Source organism: Pristiophorus japonicus, chromosome 15 (assembly GCF_044704955.1).
Source record: "Pristiophorus japonicus isolate sPriJap1 chromosome 15, sPriJap1.hap1, whole genome shotgun sequence".
Taxonomy (NCBI): domain Eukaryota; kingdom Metazoa; phylum Chordata; class Chondrichthyes; family Pristiophoridae; genus Pristiophorus; species Pristiophorus japonicus.
The window spans coordinates 141,956,898-141,971,342 of record NC_091991.1 but is presented as its reverse complement, the minus strand read 5'-3'; the positions used below and the strand labels follow the sequence as shown (position 1 = coordinate 141,971,342).

Genomic DNA, 14,445 nt, shown 5'->3' with positions numbered 1-14,445 from the left:
GTTGTCAGCCTGCTTGTCTCACATCCAGTCCTGGATGAGCTGCAATTTCTTCCAAATATTGGGAAGACTGAAGTCATTGTCTTCAGCCCCTACCACAAACTCCGTTTACTCGTTACCGATTCCAGGCCCCTCCTTGGCCACTGTCACAGGCTGAACCAGACTGTTCTCAAGCCCAGCACCCTATTTGATCCTGAGCTATGTTTCCAACCCCATATTCAAAGACTGTCTATTTCTACCTCTGTATCATCACCCATCTCTGCTCCTGCCTCAGCCTATCTTCTGCTGAATCCCTCATCCATGCTTTTGTTACCTCCAGAATCAGGGATTCCAATGTTCTCCTGGCCGGCCTCCCATCTTCCACCCTCTATATACTTGAGCTCATTCAAAACTCTGTTGCTTGTATCCTAACCTGTACCAAGTACTGTTCCCTCATCGCACCTGTGCTCATTGACCTACTTTGGCTCCCTGTCCTTCAACGCCTCGCATTTAAAATGTTCTTCGTGTTCAAATCCTTCCATGGCCGCCACCCTCCCTCTCTCTGTAACCTCCTCCGAAACTGTTATTTATTTAACCCTTTGTAACTTGCATCACATCTGACCACCAGAGGGCCCACCTGTTGGAGTCCCAAGGGATCCCAGCATCCCTTGGGAGTACAGTTATATAAGCAGGCCACCCACTCTGGAATCTTAATAAAGGAGCTAAGGTCACATTTGCTCATTACACACAGTACTCAGTCTTACCATTTATTATGAGCATAACATAAACAACTAGAGAAATGGAGAATATTCTTGCAGAAATGAAAACTGTGATGGTGGAAAGGGGAAGTATTTTCTCCACGCAACTATTTTAAGAGGCAGAGCTACAAGCGGGTTAATGAATTCACAATTAGGTTCTTGAATATTTGTAATTGACGTTATTTGGTGCCATTCTAGAATACCAGATGGGTGGACTACATCACAGTTAACTATTCTCAACCGTCATTGACTTGGTTTACAAGCTAGCGACTACAGAAATATGAGGATAGAGCAGATGAATGCGTGGCTGGAGAGATGGTGCAGGACGGAGGGCTTTAGATTCCTGAGGCATTGGGACCGCTTCTGGGGGAGGTGGGGCCTGTACAAGCCGGATGGGTTGCACCTCAACAGAGCCGGAACCAATATCCTCGCTAGTGCTGTTGGGGAAGGCTTAAACTTGCTTGGCAGGGGAATGGGAACCTGAGAATAGATTCAGTAGGGAGGGGAGTAAAGCTGGAATTGGAAAGCAAAAATGTAGAAAGTGAATTTGAAGGACAGAGGAAACAAGCAGGAAAAAATGATTAAAAAAACCCAAATTTAAAAGCTCTTTGTCTAAATGCACATAGCATTCATAACAAAATAGATGAGTTGAGGGCACAATTAGATACAATGGGTATGATCTGATAGTTATTACAGAGACGTAGTTGCAAGGTGACCAGGACTGGAAACTAAATATTCAGGGGTATTTGACAATTTGGAAGGACAGATAGAAAGGAAAAAGAGGTGGGGTAGCACTGTTAATAAAGGATGAGATCAGTGCGTTAGTGAGAAATGATATTGACTCAAAGGATCAAGATGTTGAATCAGTTTGGGTAGAGATAAGGAATAATAAAGGGAAAAAGTCGCTGGTGGGCATAGTCTATAGGCACCATAACAGTAGCTACACTGTTGGACAGAGTATAAATCAAGAAATAGTGGAGGCTTGGAATAAAGGAACGGCAATAATGATGGGCGATTTTAACCTTCATATTGATTGGACAAAGCAAATTGGCCAGGGTAGCCTTGAGGAAGAGTTCATAGAGAGTATCCAGGATAGTTTCCTTGAGCAGTAAGTTGCTGAACCAATCAGGGAGCAGGTTATCTTAGATCTAGTTCTGTGTAATGAGGCAGGATTAATAAATGATGTCGTAGTAAAGAATCCTCGAGGAATGAGTGACCATAACATGGTTGAATTGCAAATTCAGTTGAAGGGCGAGAAAGTTGGTTCTCAAAACAGGGTCCTAAGCTTAAATAAAGTCGACTACAAAGGTATGAAGGCAGAGTTGGCCAAAGTGGATTGGGAAAACAGATTAAAGTGTGGGACAGTGAGCAGTGGCAGACATTTAAGGAGATATTTCATAACTCTCAACAAAAATATATCCCAATGAGAAGGAAAGACTGTAAGAGAAGGGATGACCATCCATGGCTAACTAAGGAAATAAGGGATGGTATCAAATTGAAAACAAGGGCATACAATGTGGCCAAGACGAGTGGGAGGCCAGAGGATTAGGAAATTTTTAAATGGCAGCAAAGAACAACTAAAAAAAATGAGAGAGTGAAGATGGATTATGAAAGTAAACTAGCACGAAATATAAAAACAGATAGTAAGAGTTTCTGCAGGTACATAAAAAGGAAAAGAATGACGAAAGTAAATGTTGGTCCCCTGGAGGATGAGACTGTGGAATTAATAATGGAGAACAGGGAAATGGCAGAGATGTTGAACAAATATTTTGTATCGGTCTTCACGGTAGATGACACTAAAAACATCCCAATAGTGAATAATCAAGGGGCTAAGGCAGAGAGGAACTTAATACAATCACGATCACTAATAAAGTAATACTCGATAAAACAATGGGACTAAAGGCAGACAAGCAAGTCCCCAGGACCTGATGGCTTACATCCTAGGGTCTTAAAAGAAGTGGCTGCAGATAGTGGATGCATTGGTTGGAATCTACCAAAATTTCCTGGATTCTGGGGTGGTCCCATCAGATTTGAAAACCGCAAATGTAATGCCCCTATTTAAAAAAGGAGGCAGACAGAAAGCATGATATTATCGACCAGTTAGCCTAACATCTGTCATTGCGAAAATGCTGGTGTCCATTATTAAGGAAGCAGTAGTGGGACATTTGGTAAAGCGTGATTCAATCAAGCAGAGTGAGCATGGTTTTATGAAAGGGAAATCATGTTTGACAAATTTATTGGAGTTCTTTGAGGCTGTTTACTAGCAGGTTGGATAAAGGGGAACCAGTGGATGTGGTGTATTTGGATTTCCAGAAGGCATTCAATAAGGTGCCACATAAGAGGTTACTGCACAAGATAAAAGTTGACGGGGCTGGGGGTAATATATTAGCATGGATAGAGGATTGGTTAACTAACAGAAAACAGAGAGTTGGGATAAATGAGTCATTTTCAGATTGGCAAACAGTGACTAGTGGGGTGCCGCAGGGATCGGTGCTGGGTCCTCAACTATTTACAATCTACATTAATGACTTGGATGAAGGGACTGAGTATAATGTAGCCAAGTTTTCTAATGATACAAAGATGGGTGGGAAAGCAAATTGTAAGGAGGACACACAAAATCTGTAAAGGGATATAGACAGGCTAAGTGAGTGGGCAAAAATTTGGCAGATGGAATATAATGTGGGAAAATGTGAGGTTATCCACTTTGGCAGAAATAATAGAAAAGCAAATTATAATTTAAATGGAGAAAAATTGCAAAGTGCTGCAGTACAGAGAAACTGGGGATCCTTGTCCATGAAGCACAAAAAGTGAGTATGCAGGTACAGCCAGGAATCAGGAAGGCAAATGGAATGTTGGCCTTTATTGCAAGGGGGATAGAGTATAAAAGCAGAGAAGTCCTGCTACAACTGTACAGGGTATTGGTCAGGGCACACCTGGAGTACTGCGTACAGTTTTGGTCTCCATATTTAAGGAAGGATATACTTACATTGGAGGCTGTTCAGAGAAGGTTTACTAGGTTGATTCCGGGGATGAGGGGGTTGACTTATGAGGAAAGGTTGAGTAGGTTGGGCCTACACACATTGGAGTTCAGAAGAATGAGAGGTGATCTTATTGAAACCTATAAGATAATGAGGGGGCTCGACAAGGTGGATGCAGAGAGGATATTTCCACATCGGGGAAACTAAAACTAGGGGGCATAGTCTCAGAATTAGGGGCCGCTCATTTAAAACTTGGATGAGGAGGAATTTCTCCTGAGGTTTGTAAATCTGTGGAATTCTCTGCCCCAAAGAGCTGTGGAGGCTCGGTCTTTGAATATGTTTACGGCGGAGGTAGATAGATTTTTGAGCGATAAGGGAATAAAGGGTTACGGGGAGCGGGCAGGGAAGTGGAGCCGAGTCCATGATCAGATCAGCCATGATCTTATTGAATGGCGGAGCAGGCTCGAGGGGCCAAATGGCCTATTCCTGCTCCTATTTCTTTTGTTATGTTTATCAACATTGAGGTAGGTTCACCATTTTCTGCTTGGTATGCAAGCCTGAGTATATTTCCCTCATCTGCTGCCCATTCCTCCACACCTTCCTGGATCCTTTATGCAGCATCTTTCACTTTAAGTGCCTTTCTTTTCTTTTCTCGTGGACTCTCCATTTCAGTGTTATCCCTTTTTAGGGCCTCTCTTCCTGCATTTTAGTGCTTGACAGAAATTCCTTGTAATTGTAGTTCTTGGGACTCAGCCTATAAACCTGTTTCCACCCAGTCAACTGTGTCTCAGTCTATTGCTCTCAGTTCCAGCAAGCTACTCACTGTCTCACAGGCGCGGTGCACCCCCCAGTCTTCAACAAAACTTGTAGTTATAATTAGCAACTGGGTACAGTTCTCCATGTCAATCTACTGTTTGTTTTTTTATTATGACCCTGGCAGTTTTAAATAGGAAGGATAGGGTATGTACAGGTCCAGATGCTAGACAGTGGGATCACAAGCATAACAAAAGAAAATGGTCATATTTTGGGTTTTTTGACTATTTGGCCTCAGAGGAATTTTCGGATGAATAGATATTAAGATATTGCTATGACATTAAATATAACTCTCAAGAAGTTAAATCCACAGAATCACATGCTCGGTTTGTAGACAGCACGGAGGAAGCAAAGTCCCTGTCCTAACAGCACAATTAAATAGTTTGAGATTTTATTGGTCTGCAGTGAATTTAGCCCACTTCGAGGGATAGTCTGGCATACTTTGTTATTTCTGTTGAGAGAAGTGTTATGAAATCAATTTAAATTCATTGTAAACCGTATTCTGTTCTTTCATATATGATGGAAAAAAAAAACTTGTTGGCCTCTTCGCTCCAGAGGCCCTCTTCCAGAAGGTAGGAGAAATGCACATGGGAGGGAGAAGGGGGGGGGGGGGCGAGGGTTGGTGTGGCGTGGTACCTGCGAGAGGGAAGGAGTATCCAGTTCACACCACAAGTGATAGCGATCCTGGGGTCACAGTATCATATGACGAGATATTGGACGGTATAGGTAAACTCCTGATTGTAGGGAACATGAGATCTTCTTAAGAGAGAGGCGCTGACAGTGGATCCAAAAGAATATCTAGTGCCAACTTGAAATTTGTAATATTTATCAGCTGTACCCCTTCAAAGATATTGGGGGCCTGGATAATACCACGTCCTCCAATTTTCTGAATGAATTGCTTCAGACCTGGAACCTCTGCTGCTGATCGTCTGTTGCAGGCAAGCATGTCAATTAAATATTCTTTTGGGGGTGTTTCTGTCCTTCACACCTAACCCAGCTGATTGACAGTCAGTATATGGTGCCAAGATACCACCAACCATTAACTACAAGCCCTCATATACTGGCAATGACTGCGGGGAACTGGCTTCACTTGGTCTAGTTCAGCAAACAGCTAGAGGCAGAGCCAAGCCATCTGCTGCAAGGATACAGGCAGCTACCATGCAGCATCGGGCTGGCACACCCAGTGATAGTGACAGTCAGCTGTGGCCTGAACTTGGATTCACCTCTTTGCAGTCATGCAGCAATGCTGACCCATTGGGATAGTGGCGTGGAGTGGCACATAGGAGCACCATCATTGCAACAGTTATATATGTAAACTTGTATATACTCTGTACAGCCACCAGAGGGCTCATCCCTTGGAGTCCCAAGGGATCCCATAATCCCTTGGGAGTACAGGTACTTAAGGAGGCCTCATGGGTTTTAGAGGCACTCTGGAGACCGGCAATAAAAGACTACGGTCACACTTTACTTTGAGCTCACAGTATTCAGTCAGACTCTTTCTTCATACACAACAACTGGCGATGAGATACAGATAGCGAACCCAATGATGCAGAGAACAGTGGGCATCCTGGAGAAATTCTCGGCGGGAGATGATTGGGAAACCTTTGTGGAGCGACTCGACCGATACTTCGTGGCCATCGAGCTGGAAGGAGAAGCGAATAGAAACATAGAAACATAGAAAATAGGTGCAGGAGTAGGCCATTCAGCCCTTCTAGCCTGCACCGCCATTCAATGAGTTCATGGCTGAACATGCAACTTCAGTACCCCCTTCCTGCTTTCTCGCCATACCCCTTGATCCCCCAAGTAGTAAGGACTTCATCTAACTCCCTTTTGAATCTATTTAGTGAATTGGCCTCAACTACTCTCTGTGGTAGAGAATTCCACAGGTTCACCACTCTCTGGGTGAAGAAGTTTCTCCTCATCTCGGTCCTAAATGGCTTACCCCTCATCCTTAGACTGTGACCCCTGGTTCTGGACTTCCCCAACATCGGGAACATTCTTCCTGCATCTAACCTGTCTAAATCCGTCAGAATTTTTAAAAGTTTCTATGAGGTCCCCTCTCATTCTTCTGAACTCCAGTGAATACAAGCCCAGTTGATCCAGTCTTTCTTGATAGGTCAGTCCCACCATCCCGGGAATCAGTCTGGTGAATCTTCGCTGCACTCCCTCAATAGCAAGAATGTCCTTCCTCAAGTTAGGAGACCAAAACTGTACACAATACTCCAGGTGTGGCCTCACCAAGGCCCTGTACAACTGTAGCAACACCTCCCTGCTCCTGTACTCAAATCCCCTCGCTATGAAGGCCAACATGCCATTTGCTTTCTTAACCGCCTGCTGTACCTGCATGCCAGTCTTCAATGACTGATGTACCATGACACCCAGGTCTCGTTGCACCTCCCTTTTTCCTAATCTGTCACCATTCAGATAATAGTCTGTCTCTCTGTTTTTACCACCAAAGTGGATAACCTCACATTTATCCACATTATACTTCATCTGCCATGCATTTACCCACTCACCTAACCTATCCAAGTCACTCTGCAGCCTCATAGCATCCTCCTCGCAGCTCACACTGCCACCCAACTTAGTGTCATCCGCAAATTTGGAGATACTACATTTAATCCCCTCGTCTAAATCATTAATGTACAATGTAAATAGCTGGGGCCCCAGCACAGAACCTTGCGGTACCCCACTAGTCACTGCCTGCCATTCTGAAAAGTACCCATTTACTCCTACTCTTTGCTTCCTGTCTGACAACCAGTTCTCAATCCACGTCAGCACACTACCCCCAATCCCATGTGCTTTAACTTTGCACATTAATCTCTTGTGTGGGACCTTGTCGAAAGCCTTCTGAAAGTCCAAATATACCACATCAACTGGTTCTCCCTTGTCCACTTTACTGGAAACATCCTCAAAAAATTCCAGAAGGTTTGTCAAGCATGATTTCCCTTTCACAAATCCATGCTGACTTGGACCTATCATGTCACCATTTTCCAAATGCACTGCTATGACATCCTTAATAATTGATTCCATCATTTTACCCACTACCGATGTCAGGCTGACTGGTCTATAATTCCCTGTTTTCTCTCTCCCTCCTTTTTTAAAAAGTGGGGTTACATTGGCTACCCTCCATTCGATAGGAACTGATCCAGAGTCAATGGAATGTTGGAAAATGTTAGAATGCTGCCAAACGAAGGGCGATTCTCCTCACCAGAGCACCAACATATGGCCTCATGAAAAATCTGCTCGCTCCAATGAAACCCACAGAGAGATCGTCCGATGATTTGTGCACACTAGTCCAGGAGCATTTGAACCCAAAGGAAAGCGTTCTGATGGCGAGGTACCACTTCTACATTACAAAAGGTCTGAAGGCCAGGAAGTAGCGAGTTATGTCGCCGAGCTAAGACGCCTTGCAGGACTTTGCGAATTTGAAGGACATTTGGAGCACATGCTCAGACGTTTTCGTACTTGGCATTGGCCACGAAACAATACTTCGCAAACTTTAGACTGCAGAGACCCCAACCTTGAGTAAGGCCAAAGTGATAGCCCAGGCGTTCATTGCCACCAGTGACAATACTAAGCAAATCTCTCAGCACACAAGTACTGCTACAAATACTGTGAACAAAGTGATGTTGTTCTCAAATCGCAACGTACAGGGCAGGCCCCACATGCCTGCAGCTGCACGTTCGCAGATGTCTCAGAGTCCACCATCAAGGGTGATGAATGCAAGGCCATTACCACCTTGTTGGCGCTGCGGGGGTGATCATTGTTTCCATTAATGCTGCTTCAAAGGGTAAGTTTGCAAGGGCTGTGGAACAATGGGACACCTCCAAAGTATGTGCAGGCGAGCTGCAAATCCTATTAATCCTGCAAACCATCATGTTGCAGAGGAGGACAGATCCACGGCGGATCACGACAAACCAGAGCATCAGACCGAGGAGGCAGAGGTACATGGGGTGCACATATTTACCACACAGTGTTCCCCGATAATGCTGAATGTTGAACTAAATGGACTCCCGGTGTCAATGGAGCTGGACACGGGCGCAAGTCAGTCCATCATGAGCAAAAAGACTTTCGAAAAATTGTGGTGCAGCAAAGCCTCAAGGCCAGTCTTGACTTCAATTTGCACGAAACTGAGAACTTACACGAAGGAACTGATTTCTGTAATCAGCAGTGCTACTGTAAAGGTCTCCTACAATGGAGCGGTGCACAAACTGCCACTCTGGGTGGTACCAGGTGATGGTCCCATGCTGCTCGGCAGGAGCTGGCTGGGAAAGATACGCTGGAATTGGGACGACCTCCGAGCGCTCTCGCCTGCTGACAACACCTCGTGTGCCCAGGTCTTAAACAAGTTCCCTTCACTGTTCGAACCAGGCATCGGGAAATTCCAAGGAGCAAAAATGCAGATCTACCTAATTCCGGGGGCGTGATCCATTCATCACAAGGCGAGAGCAGTACCTTACATGATGAGAGAAAGGGTAGAGATCGAGTTAGACCGACTGCAAAGAGAGGGCATCATTTCACCGATCGAATTCAACGAGTGGGCCAGCCCGATTGTCTCAGTCCTCAAGGGAGACGGCACCGTCAGAATCTGTGGCAATTACAAAGTAACTATCAATCATTTCTCCCTGCAGGACCAATACCCACTACCAAAGGCCGACGACGACCTCTTTGCAATGCTGGCAGGAAGAAAGACGTTCATGAAGGTGGACTTGACTTCAGCCTACATGACACAGGAGCTGGAGAAATCATCGACGGGCCTAACCTGCATCTACATGCACAAAGGTCTCTTCATTTATAACAGATGCCCATTTAGAATTCGATCAGCGGTGGCGATATTCCAGAGAAACATGGAAAGCTTACTGAAGTCGGTCCCACGCACGGTGGTCTTCCAGGACGACATCTTGGTCACAGGTCGGAACACAGTCGAGCATCTGCAGAACCTGGAGGAGGTTCTTAGTCGACTCAACCGCGTGGGGCTCAGGTTAAATCGCTTGAAGTGCATTTTCCTGGTACCTGAAGTGGAGTTCCTGGGGAGAAGACAGAGGCGATCGAGAGCGCACCGAGGTCACAGAACGTGACGAAGCTGCGGTCATTTCTAGGACTCTTGAACTACTTCTTACCGGGTCTCAGCACTCTTTTAGAACCACTGCATGCCTTAATACGTAAAGGGGAAGAATGGATATGGGGCAAAAGCCAAGAAAATGCCTTTGTAAATGCTAGAAAATTGTTATGCTCAAACAAATTGCTTGTGTTGTATGATCCATGTAAGCGTTTGGTACTAGCATGTGATGCGTTGTCATATGACGTCGGGTGTGTATTGCAATAAGCTAATGATTTTGGGAAATTGCAACCAGTTGCGTATGCATCCAGGAGTCTGTCTAAGGCTGAGAGAGCCTACAGCATGATTGAAAAAGAAGCGTTAGTGTTTATGGGGTAAAGAAAATGCATCAATATCTGTTTGGTCTCAAATTTGAATTGGAAACTGGCCATAAGCCACTGATATCCCTGTTTTCCAAAAGTAAGGGGATAAATACTAATGCATCGGCCTGCATCCAGAGATGGGCGCTCCCGTTGTCCGCATACAACTACGCCATCCACCACAGGCCAGGCACAGAAAACTGTGCCGGTGCTCTCATTAGGCTGCCATTGTGTACCACAGGGGTGGAAATGATGCAGCCCGCAGATTTAATCATGGTTATGGAAGCATTTGAGAGTGAGTAATCACCCGTCACAGCCCAACAGATTAAAACCTGGACGAGCCAGGACCCCTTATTGTCCCTAGTCAAAAACTGTGTGCTTCACGTAAGCTGGTCCAGTGTCCCAGTGGAAATGCAGGAAGAGATAAAGCCGTTCCAGCAGTGCAAAACTGAAATGTCAATACAGGCAGACTGCCTTCTGCTGGGTAATCGGGTAGTGGTTCCCAAGAAAGGCAGAGACACCTTCATCAGTGACCTCCACAGTACCCACCCAGGCATCGTAATGACGAAAGCGATAGCCAGATCCCACGTGTGGTGGCCCGGTATCGATGCGGACTTAGAGTCCTGTGTGCACAAATGTAACACATGTTCACAGTTAAGCAATGCATTCAGGGAAGCGCCACTAAGTTTATGGTCTTGGCCCTCTAAAATGTGGTCTAAGGTCCATGTCGACTATGCCGGCCCGTTCTTGGGTAAAATGTTCCTTGTGGTTGTAGATGCATACTCCAAATGGATTGAATGTGAGATGATGTCGGCGAGCACGTCCGCTGCCACCACTGAAAGCCTGCGGGCCATGTTTGCCACACACGGACTACCTGATGTCCTTGTGAGTGACAACGCGCCATGTTTTACCAGTGCTGAGTTCAAAGAATTCATGACCCGCAATGGGATCAAACATGTCACATCTGCCCCGTTTAAACCAACATCCAATGGTCAGGCAGAGAGAGCAGTGCAAACCATCAAGCAGGGCTTGAAGAGGGTAACTGAAGGCTCACTGCAGACTCGCCTATCCCGAGTCCTGCTTAGCTACCGCACAAGACCCCACTCACTCACTTGGATCCCACCTGCTGAACTGCTCATGAAAAGGGCACTTAAGACAAGGCTCTCGTTAGTTCACCCGATCTAGATGAACAGGTAGAGAGCAGGCAGCTTCAACAAAGTCAATATCATGGTAGTGCAAATGTGTCACGCGAGATTGAAATCAATGATCCTGTATTTGTATTAAATTATGGACAAGGTCCCAAGTGGCTTCCCGGCACTGTCGTGGCCAAAGAGGGGAGCAGGGTGTTTCAGGTCAAACTTTCAAATGGACTCATTCACCGGAAACACTTGGATCAAATCAAACCCAGATTCACAGACTATCCTGAGCAACCCACTTTGGTCCCGACCTTCTTTGACCCCCCCAGCATACATACCAGTGGCAACCGACACCGCGGTTGGCCATGAAGCAGAACCCATCATCCGCAGCAGCCCAGCAGGACTCACCATACCAGGCACCCCAGCAAGGCCAGCTGCACAGTAGCCCAGCGAGGGCCCAACAGACGATTCACCAAAACCAGCATTTGCCCCGAGACGATCAACCAGGGAAAGAAAGGCCCCAGATCGACTCACCTTGTGTAAATAAACTTTGCGGGGGAGTGTTGTTATATATGTAAACTTGTATATACTCTGTACAGCCACCAGAGGGCTCATCCACTGGAGTCCCAAGGGATCCCATAATCCCTTGGGAGCACAGGTACTTAAGGAGGCCTCACAGGTTGGAGAGGCATTCTGGAGACCTGCAATAAAAGACTAAGGTCACACTTTACTTTGAGCTCACAGTGTTCAGTCAGACTCTTTCTTCATACATTACAGCAACCACCTCCGCTTCAGCAACAATTAAAAGAAGGCTGCTTTGTAATTCTCTACAGGCTCCAGACTGTACTTTCATTTTCCACTCCTTTCATTATTGCCTGTCTTTTAGTTCCCTATGCCGTCAACTTTGGCAAAAACTAATAATGGGTTCAAAAGTCTTTTGAGAGTCTCGAAATGCCTGCAGAATTGTTCAGCACATATTGTGATATACTACATTAATTATCCGCATCCCATTAAATTTAATTGACATGCAATTTTCGCTCTCATAATTATTGTGCTCTTTACTAGGATGACCATACGTCCCCGTTTTTTGGAAAGAGGGACTGCGTCCCCAGCCAAACAGTGACCCTTGTAAGAGTCCCTGGTTCAGGAAGTTCATCCCCAAATACAAGCTGCCCTGAGGTCGGTCAGTAAAGCGGGCGGGGTTGTGTGACAGGATGGGTTCCGATTGTCAATCTCCTGTTTTCAACCAGCAGGAGGGGTGGACTCACTGCAGCACATTAAGTTACAACAGAGACCATGCTCTGAGGCCACAGTATGCATGCTCCGCTCCCCCCAGCCTCCATTGATTCCTCGGGTAATCCTGTGAAATTCGGTTGAAGCGAAATCGGCCTCGGAGCCAAAATGTCCGAGTAATGGGGGCTGCTGGTAACTGGTCTAATGAGCAGCGGCTGAAGCAAGGCCGTGTGGTGTCCGGGAGCCAGATCAGAGCATGCTCCGTGACCTCAGATGGTGTGGGTGAAAGTTGGGCTGTGAGGAGGGGGAGTAGCCGGTGATTGCGGCCGGCAAATGCTGTAAACAGCGGCCACATTATTCAGGTGGAAAGTTCTGCCGCTGTTTTGTTGCAGATTCAGTTTGCATCAAAATAACCCAATATTTGAAGGGGCTGCTCCTCAAGTTCTGGTTGCAGTCCCACGCTTCTGATCTTTGGGCATCCTGTGCGGGTGGGAGCGGGCAGTTCGGAAGTCCTCATTGTAGGACTGCTCCTGGGCACGGCCAAGGGGGTCATTAACCAGTCAAGGCAGCAGGAGGTCAAGGGGATCATTCAGCCCGACTGCCTGCCTCTCTTCCACAGTTACGTTTGAGCTAGGGTGTCCCTGGAGATGGAGCACGCGGTGTCCACCAGTACACTCGATGTCTTCCGAAGGAGGTGGGCGCCGGAGGGACTGGAGTGCATTATCACCCCCAGCAACCAAATTTTAATTTGATTTGTTCAATGTCCAAAGTTTAATATGTGAACTTGTCGGTTCTAGTGCCCCCTTTTAAGGGGGGCACTTGATTTATAGTTTTACTTAAAATAGTTGCATCGAAATAACAAAACATTTTGCCTCGCCACGCTGCGTAACCTACATTTTCTGTCCTGGCTACTTTGCTGTGCTGCCACCCTTGTGTGTCCCTGGGTTTAGTTTAGAAAATATGGGCACCCTATCTTTACACCTGTCCTAATTTGCCCCTGAAACGTATTAATAAAATAAAACCCTGCAGTAGCCATTCAGGTCTAAACGATACCAATAGTGGATAACCTAGACCTCATTGTTCTGGGTAACCTCTCCCTTTTATACTTATTCAGAGGATTAGGGCACAAGAGTAGCTTTGATGAGTTGAGTTCCCTTTTCTCGTCCTTGACTGCTTTTGTACTGTACTGAACTTGAGGTAGGTCAGTAAATTCTGGTAAGATCCCAGATTACAAACACCAATGAACCATTCTCATTCTATCCAGATTTCTACTACCAGCAGATAACCTAAAGATGTCATTAAAACCAAAGTGATTTCATTTAGTTAAATAATCAGCAGCACAATGTCAACCAAAGGTAATAACAATAACTTGCATTTATAAAGCACCTTTAATGTCTCAGGGCACTATGTGTTGGCAGAATTTTAAAAATGGAGATATTGGGGGTAAGGTGGAGGGAGATGAAGGGGTTGTAGGGCTCGAGGAGGTTAGAGATAGAGAGGAAGATTTAGGGGTCCGGGAGCTAGTGTCGGTCAGCACGGACACGGATGATGATGAGTGGGCAGGAATTGGTGTGAGATAATATGAGCAGCAAAGTTTTGGATGAGCGGGTTTATGGAGGGTGGAGGATGTGAGGGTGGCCAGTAGAATAACAACAACTTGTATTTAACGTAGTGAAACATCCTAAGGCCCTTTACGGGAGTATTATGTGGATCAGTGCCAAATTTTTATCTCATAAGTAGAAATTTGCGTAGGTGTGTTCAAAGAGGTATGTTTTAAGGAGCGCCTTGAAGGAGAGGTACATAGGCAGGGAGTTCCAGAGCTTGGGGCCCAGGCAACTTAAGGCACGACCACCAATGGTTGAGCGATTATCATCTCAAGAGGAGCACAGACATCTCGGGGCCGGGGGGTGCTCTGGAGGAGATTAGAGATGGGGCGGCGGGGGGGGGGTAGTCTGAAGGAGATTACATCGATAGGGAGGGGCAAGGCCATGGAGGGATTAGAAAATAAAGATGAGAATTTTGATAGCGAGGCGTTGCTCAACTGGAAGCCAGTGTAGGTCAGTCAGCGAGCACAGGGGTGATGGGCGAGCGGGACTTGGTGCGAGTTAGGACACGGGCAGCCGAGTTTTGGAT

At 46.1% G+C, this 14,445-nt stretch overlaps 1 protein-coding gene across 2 annotated transcripts in view; it reads right to left on the bottom strand.

The window, feature by feature from the left end:
* The window catches only part of LOC139281095 (tektin-3-like), a 153,166-nt gene that overhangs the window by 77,457 nt on the left and 61,264 nt on the right, over positions 1-14,445 (bottom strand). The gene's annotated exons all lie outside the window — the stretch shown is intronic.